The 8,482-nt window shown below is 50.7% G+C and overlaps 1 pseudogene; it reads left to right on the forward strand.

The window, feature by feature from the left end:
- The first annotated feature begins 5,307 nt into the window (after window positions 1–5,307).
- Window positions 5,308–8,201, forward strand: LOC120694195 (annotated as a pseudogene).
- Window positions 8,202–8,482: the final 281 nt, after the last annotated feature.

Raw genomic sequence — 8,482 nt, forward strand, 5'->3', positions numbered from 1 at the left:
CCGCCTAAGCGGCACAAGTGTTGCACTCCTCACTAGGATAGCTAGATCTCTTCTCTAAACGCTTCACTTCAGCCTTGCAGGCTGCTAGCTCCATCCTAATCGAGATACAGTCTTCACAAATGCTGGATGGGGTAGTCCACTTCTCAAGATCTCCTCGAGCCTACGCTAACTCCTCTCTGAGTGTAGGACAGACCTTACACGCTCCAAGTAAAGTGGGACGAGCACGAAAACCCTCCAACTCTGCACTCACCCTCTCAAGATCCCTAACCTGCTCATCACACTGCTTCCTAAGCTTCTCTAGCTCACTCTCAAGATGTGGGTAGGTCTCACAGGGCTCAACATCAGAAACAACTAGGGCTTGGGCAGCTAGGAGGTCTCTCTTGGTGGACTCTAGATTTGCACGAAAAGCATCCCTTTCCTCCACCAACTGGGCATACTTGTACTTCAGCTCTCCCAAGTCAGCCATCACAGCTAAATAGCTCTCACACTCAGACATGGGATTAGGCTCAGGAGGTGGTGCACTCAACGCTGCAATCTTGCCATTTGCAATGACAAGCTCAGCACAAACCCTCTCATAGGCCTTGAACGTCTTCTTGGTGATTTTGGCATAACGCTTAAGCTCTCTCTTGTTGTCCTCTAAGATCTCCAAGATCTCCTCATCAGACATGCTCACCTCGGATGACGTGTCATCGTTGGAGCTCGGATCCTCCAGTCCAGCACCTTCTCTGTCCAGGGCCATAGTGCAAAAGCCACTGGAGCTCCTGGTGCTTCGCCAACTCCTCCGCTCAGGGCTCATAGCCATGAAGCAGAGTCCGGCGGGTCCTCCAGCGCCCTTCTTACCTCCTTTCTTGATGACGATCTCATTGTCGCTTGAGCTCGAGGAAGAGGAGGAAGAAGATGAGTCATCCTCCAGAAGGTGTTCCTGGATCTTTGCCATGAAGGCCCGCTCCCTGGTGCTTGGTCTCCTTGTGGAAGCTCTTGGCGAACTTCTTGAAGTTCTTGATCTGGGAGCCCTTCCTTGGACGGTGCCTGTAGTCATTCTGCTTGTGAGGACCACCGGAGTCATGCGTCCCGCTGCCGTTGCCCTTCGTGTAGTAGGCGTTCCGCTTGGGGCAGTCAGCGACGAAGTGGCCTGAATCGCCACACTCAAAGCACCCTGGCTTGGAGCCGTGCTTCTTGGCCATCCGCCTGTCATACACGCGTTGGACGCGGTTGTTGAACATGCACAGATCTTCATCTCCCAGAGTGTCCAGCTGCTCCTCTGAAATAGACAACAGAGACACAGAAGACAAAGCAAAGCTGTCACTGGAGTTAGACTTAGCACCCTCAGCTGAGGCCAAAGCCAAGCTCTTTGAACCTCCTCCCTGTGGAGTCGACCGTAGCTGTTTATCAACCTCAGAAGCTTTGAGCTTGCTGAATAGTTGTGCAGTGGTGAGGGTCTCATAAGAAGCCCCCTCAACTATGGCCGAAGTTGTCGTTTCCCAGACCTTAGGATCAAGCGTATGAAGAAGCTTGAGAGCATGCTTATGGTCAGTGGGAAAATAGTCGGTAGCACTCTTGTTGGCCCGGAGCTTGTTGATGACTGACTGAAAACGGCCAAACATCTCCTCAACTGACTCCCCCAACTTCTGGGTGAAATTCTCATATTCACGCCGGTGAGTCTGAAATAGACGTGCTTTGACAGCGTTTGTACCCTCGTGGTGCTCGTTGAGCCTGGCCCAGATCACATGGGCTGTCTCAAGATGACTCACTTGCTTGAACTCCTCAGTGCCGAGGCCAGCGAAAAGCAGATTGACTGCCTTGCTATTCCGCTCGAACTTGGCAATAATAGCATTGTCAGTCCGAGTCTCCGGAATAACCTAAGTCGCATCCTGGGTGATAGCCCATATGTCACCGCCCTGACTCAGGAGAAACGTCTTCATGCGAGTCTTCCAGTAGTCATAGCCAAGGGCTTCAAGTGACGGTGCTTTCCCGGGATTCGACATGGTCGCAAGCGGACTTAGAACCGGTTAAGGCACCTGAAAGTCCTTAACCTGGCTCCGATACCACCTGTTGGACCGAGACACGCGACCAGAGGGGGTGAATGGTCGAAACCAAAAACACGCCCAAAAACAAAACCCCTCTAAACTGAGCTAAGTGTCGGCCACTTGGAGGCTATACACTTAGCAAAGCACAGCGGAAAACCACACAAAAAGTCCCACTTCAAAACGCCAACGAACATGGTGTAAGTGAGCACTCAACCCCCTGCGTCGGTTCAACCGATGTCCCTCATCGGTCGAATCACGCAGGAAAGGGGGGGAGACGAGAAAGAAAAGAGAAAAGCACCGACGGGAACAAAACACACAGCGTCGGTTCAACCGATGGTTGTGTCGGTCGAATCACGCAGAGCCAAAACACAAACGCAATGCTCCCTGCAGAGATCGACCGATGACGTCGTGGGTTAAACTGATGAAGACATCGGAACAATCACACAAGGAAGAAAACACAAGAGAGAAAAAGGGAACGACCGATGAGAAGGGAAATGGGGTCGTCGATCGAACCGATGCCCTTCTCTTTACACAGGCAAAAACAGGGCGAATGGCTACAGCCAAAACCCACCGATGCAAGCGTCGGTCAATCCGATGTGACCCAGAAAAACTTCCGCGAAACCCTAGATTGAACCAAAATCGAATCAAACGAACTCCAATCCTTCCCAAACTTTTAGGACACGAAATTGAATCTACAAAGAGGCTATCCCAAAAAAGAAATCCTCGAAAAGGACTCACCAACCTTGCGAATTTCAACCGGTCAAAGTGAAAGGGACGAGAGCTCAAGAACGAACGAAAAACACGTGATTCATCCCGTAGCCATACTCAAGGGGTGATTCATGGAATCAAATGGAGTATGAGGTGCGGCGGAAGAAGAATCACAAGATCCAATCACTTGGCAAACTCAAAACCACAAAAAGCCAAGGGATTGAGATCAAATCGGACAAGGAGAGAAGGGAGTGGAAATGGGGATCTGCTCAAGGACGAAATTAGCACAACTAAAAGCTTTGATTACTCGAAGAACAGAATTACACGAGAGTTCACAACCTGCCACCCTTCATCCTTCCGACTAAACTAGATCATCTAGGCTAAGGAGGGATTAACCTCTCTAACCTAGCCTCTCATGAGCATGTAAGCACTTGGTTGTCTAAGCTCTCACAAACAAACCAAGTGGGAGAGGTAACCCTAATGGGCTGCCCACCGTGGTTTATATAGGCCATGGAATAGGACCTAAAGACGACACTTAACCCTACACTTAAACTAAGCGACTCAACACCCGTAGGGGCAAAACCGGAAAGATACATCGGATATTCTCATCCAACGGTGCCCGTAGCCTCGAGTGGTTGCTTTGATCCTACGCATCCACGGGATGTCCGCCACGCGCCGTCGGAGTCTTTTATGTCGTCTATCTTATCCAGGCCTCTACCGGCCCAAATAAGGTGGCGATGGTTTTGAGGCCCCAAACCATTCAAACCGGTGTGCCCATGAGCGTTGCTAGCCCATGAGCCCGTCCATCTCGGCGCCTTCCGAAGTAGTCGCCGAAGCTTGCCGCTTTCCCAAGTAGGTGACGGTTTTACGCCGAAACCGCCAAAGCGTCTGCCACCCATTGCCGTGCACTCGGATTGGACACCACGGCCCCGGCGCTCTTCAGCCCACTGACCGCCCTCCGTGTACCTGAGTGGAACACCGGCATCCACCACGACAGGTCGTACACCCTCTTTAGGGTGGCCCCTCTTCAGAGGAGTTCATCTCCATTCACCACCCTCTTCAGGGTGGCGAGCCTTCCGTTGACAATCACTCATCATCTAGGAGCCATGAGGCCCACCCTATTCAGGATGGCTCCTCAACCGGCAGTCACAACTCCTATCTCACATCCACATCTCCTCCTCAGACGTCCTACCCGTCAGCTCGCCCCAAGATGCTCAACGATCATAACACCGCATCCTCCACACCCCCTGACTTTCCCTCTCTTTGCAATCCCTCATGTTGACATGCGGCGATGGTTAAGGTAATGGGAGTGCGAAAGAGTTACAACAGGGCATCGTGCCTAGGAACACCACATGTGGAAGTGAGGAGGTTGTGGCTAGAGCTCCAGATACAACCAGCAACGGCAACTGCACAGAAGGGGAGGAGAGCCTCAGTGACCGCAGCTCGCGCCTCGCCATGGTCACTGCCTCGCTGGTGTTGAGAGGGAAGAGGATGCTGGTGTTGAGAGGGAAGGGGAGGAGAGCTATGTGGGAGAGGGGGAGACTAGAGAAGAGGAGGTAGCTCGGGTGCCATCCTATGACCGCCGGAAAGGCATGGAGCAGGCGGGTGTCCCCTGTGGCCATGGGCAGATGATGGCACAACCACGGTATGTAGGAGGTCATGCTACTGCTCCTCTGAGTCAATGAATGCCTGCGCAAATCCTCGTGTCGCCACTCGAGCGGGGAGGAGTCTGGAGATTGCAGGTATGGGAAGGGGGACTATTGCTGGGATGAGGACTGGATCACTAGAGTCACTGCTCGCGCAGGAGGACGAAGACTTTGTGACTTATCCATTTTATTAAAGTCAACACAGCAGCTATTTGTTTATTCTTTAGCTGTTTATTTTTACAGTTTAATCCACATTGAAAACTATATGATTAACTATATATATTTTTCATTTTTTGGACTTTAGACAAAGGAAGCTTTATTTCACGATGAAATAATGTTCTGGCCTCTGCACTGAAATGTGCACTCAGCCAACAAAGATAAAAAAAGAAGAAAGAAATCTGGAAAGCATTAGGCATTCTAGAGTTACAAATCAACATACAACTCAAACCACGAAACAGCCTGAACCCAACTACAGAGAAAGCTTGATGCAGCTGCACATATTTTGACATACCACGAAGTGAGATGGTCAAGCTCCACAAAACTCCGTCGTCCTCCCCAAAAGAAGTAGATGAATAGTTCACCTGAAGCATCTCACAAATCTCTGAAACCCACCTTCTTCACCAACCAGCCACAAGTTCGACATCCACAAACAATGATCAATACAGTAGACTAGAACACTAGCATTGCATTGAGTTGTAGTTGAGCTTTTTGTTTCCACTAAACACCCACAAACAGGAACCCCCTTCTCCTCCAAAGCACATAACTAACCACCATCCAAAAAAGTATACTCTTGATGACCATTGGTACACAATAGTCTGCTAGAGTAACGTCCATCTAGAGATACGATGATAAACTGCACCGTAGTCTCTCCTCCAAAAGGATAGGTTTTTAACCTGGAGACCGGTGTAGGAGGCAAAGAAGACTCCATGGCGATGCTTTCAATGAGGTTAAAGACGTCCACAGACGCCGCCATCGTCAAAAGTCATGTTTTCCCAGCCATACACCACACTTCTGGCAACGAACATCAAATTGAGCTCAATCATTGGGTGAACTCGATGCGCTGCGTGCCGGCGCTGGGGTGGTGGCTGATTGCTGTCGGCATCTTCTGCTCTGCCTTCACCTCCTCCTGCTTGTTTGGCTCCGCGTCGCTCTTATGGTTTTAAATATAGCGGGCTAAGGGGTTTAGTGGCGTGCTTCTCAAAACGACAAATAGCGGACTATATCGGGATATAGCGGGCTAAATGATGCTATAGCGCATGGCTTTTCCCTTCCAAAACAGCTATAGCGGGCTATAGCAGAGGCTATAGCCGGCTCTTTAAAACCTTCTCGCTCTGCTCGCTCAAATGTCTGGTACTCCGGTATACACAGTATGTATACCTTGCTGACTTGCTGTCTGTACATCAAATCATCAATACATAGTAATCCATGCATCTTAATTTTAACCTGAATCGTATACACTAGAACCCACGGCGCAGCGTTGCCGCGCCTTCTCATTTGAGAGACCCAATTTTGTTTATAAATTGTGGGATTAGAATTGTCTTTTTATGCTTGCTGGTCATATAATATTATGACATACGTTGTGTGATTAATCAAAAAGAAGATCATATCTAGTGCATGCCGGATAGTCTGATCGAGAACTATAAATAGCAAATTAAATCTTTGAATGATCGCAAAGTTTCTAGTATTTTGTGGTCGTGATTTATGATCTAGAATAGATATGTGGAATCGTAATTCCTTATAAATTTGATAAACGCGACTGCCTAAGGATCACACATCACACATGACACATAGATTGAAGATATGTTGGCTAGCTATTATCAATAATTACATTGAAATTTTTGGATTGCTTCCAATCCGATCCAGCATCATCTACTGCTTGTCATCGGCTGTGGCTTCCTGAGATATGCAAACACCATGCATGGGGTTCAGGGATGCTGAGCATACAAAATTGTGCCTAGTGTGTCTTCAGTGAAGGAATTTACCTGCCCATGAGGTGAACACATGCATCAATATCCAGTTAAGAGTTGCAATTGTTTTGCTATCTCTGGTCTTAAGTCCTAAAAAATGCTACTGTACTCAAGTTGCCCAGATTTTCTAAATCTGCAATAAATGCATATACAGGGTTATATAATTTTCAGCAAAGCTAAGATAGCACCTGTGTTCTTGGAATCTCAAATTAGTGTTGCAGTTAACACTCGGGGTGAAAACTTCAAATTATTTTCCATGGACAATATAACAAATACATGGTGTGCGTTGCGCAAAGAGTACATAGTAAACCCAGGGCAAGATCTCAATCCTGAAATCAGTCTTGCCTAGATTATTGATGGTTGAATCCAGTTGCAGCAGCCCAGCGCCCCGGCGCCAGCAGCATACCTGCTTGAGAGCTTGCGCTGGAGAGTAGCTAGCAACCCAGAAGAGTAGCAGGAGTCTCTGCCTCTACCTTCTATCTTCTCATGGCTCGAGGTCGCCCACAAGACCACAACAAGGTGTGCGTTCAGTGATTCAGATGGGAAGCTGTAGAGGAAGATGAAGAGGCGGGCATGCGGTAGGCGACGGGCCTGACCGCCCGGCCGGTGATGATGGAGAGGGAGAGACGGGCCGAGGCGTGGGAAAGGAAGGGAAGAGAAGCGCCAGGAGAGTGTACCTGTGGGGCCGTAGAGGGAGACGGAGAGGCGGATCGGAGGCGGCGCCGTCGTGCTGTGGGCCGTGGTTGTCGCTCCGGCAAGGCCGGTTGGCCTGGGCTTGTCGTCTGCTGATGGAGGTCGCCGCTTCGTGGGCGCGGCAAAGAAGACGCAACTTTTCCTTGCCATCGTTGTGGCTTCGGTCACTGATGACCCCGTGGACCTGCTCTTCAGGGGCGAGCGTGGTGCCGGCAAGGCAAGGGCGATGTCGACGCGAGGCGCCGCCACCGGATCTCCACACGCAGTATCTAATCGGCGGGCGCTATGCCGTCCACGCGAGGATCTCCGGCGCTGCGCCATCAAGGCCGCCGCCGTCGACGAGTACCGTGCGCCTCCTCTATGAACAGCCGCCCCAGCCTACCCCTCACCCGCGCGGCTCCGCGGCCGCCGGAGTAGGTTGCGCTGCACACCCATGGCCGCCGTGGACACAGCCGCCGGCGCCGCCTCACCCGAACACCGGGTAGAAGGGCCTGATCCAGCCGGCCGCGTGTCGGCCAGCGCGGCGGTGCCTGCGGAAGAGGCGCCGATGAGGCCATCGTTCAGCTGAGCCCGGGGGCCCGGCGTCCGCATGGGTAGTGGCGGCGGCCTCGCTCGCTCGAAGGGCCGCGAACCCGGCCAAGAGCCCAAGAACGACGGTCAGATGATAACCTTCCCTGATATCCAACGGTGAGAAATTTAGGTCGACGTGGCCCAATGCTAGCTTGAGGGAGTGGCGTGACTTTCGTATCTGTTGGGCTTCAGTGACCGGCGTACATGGGCGAACGACCGGTGTGTGGACGCTGCTGTCGTCGACGCTCTGCTTCCTCTGCGCCTTCAACCTACGCAGCAAGCCGCTGTACGCGGCCACCTTCCTGTCCTTCCTCTACGCCATCGCCTACCTTGCCATGCAGTGCCTGCTGTACCACACAATCCATTTTGCACAATCTCATCCCCTTCATCTTCGTCGCAGGTTAATTAAACATATATCATCATCAGGTCACACAAGCTCGTTGGTTTTCATGACCTCCGACTGATAGCTTTTGTTTAACCTGCTTTTTCCGTTCTCAAATGCAGGGACGTCCATGGTTTGGATGCTGCTTCAGTGGAACTCCGATGGTGGCCATGGACGCCATCCCCGTGAGGCTACCAAGCATCCGTGATCCTGGCCTGTTTTTTTCCCCAGTCAGTGCAATAACGGGCGTCTCCTCTGTAGTACGTACTTCTTAATGTAATCATTATGTAACGTCATGAAACTTTGCTGGGTCTCACAGTGTGACAGTAATCGAGATTCCATTATGCCTCAATTCATGCATGTGATGATGAAACGTACGTGCAAGGAAATCGGTTGTAATATCTATTATATAAATATTTGAAGAGCAAAAGAAGTCACTATGTTCGCCGAGAGGGCTTAGAAATTCCCACATTAATCGTAAAAAAGAAA

Source organism: Panicum virgatum, unplaced genomic scaffold, assembly GCF_016808335.1.
Source record: "Panicum virgatum strain AP13 unplaced genomic scaffold, P.virgatum_v5 scaffold_4119, whole genome shotgun sequence".
Taxonomy (NCBI): Eukaryota; Viridiplantae; Streptophyta; class Magnoliopsida; order Poales; family Poaceae; genus Panicum; species Panicum virgatum.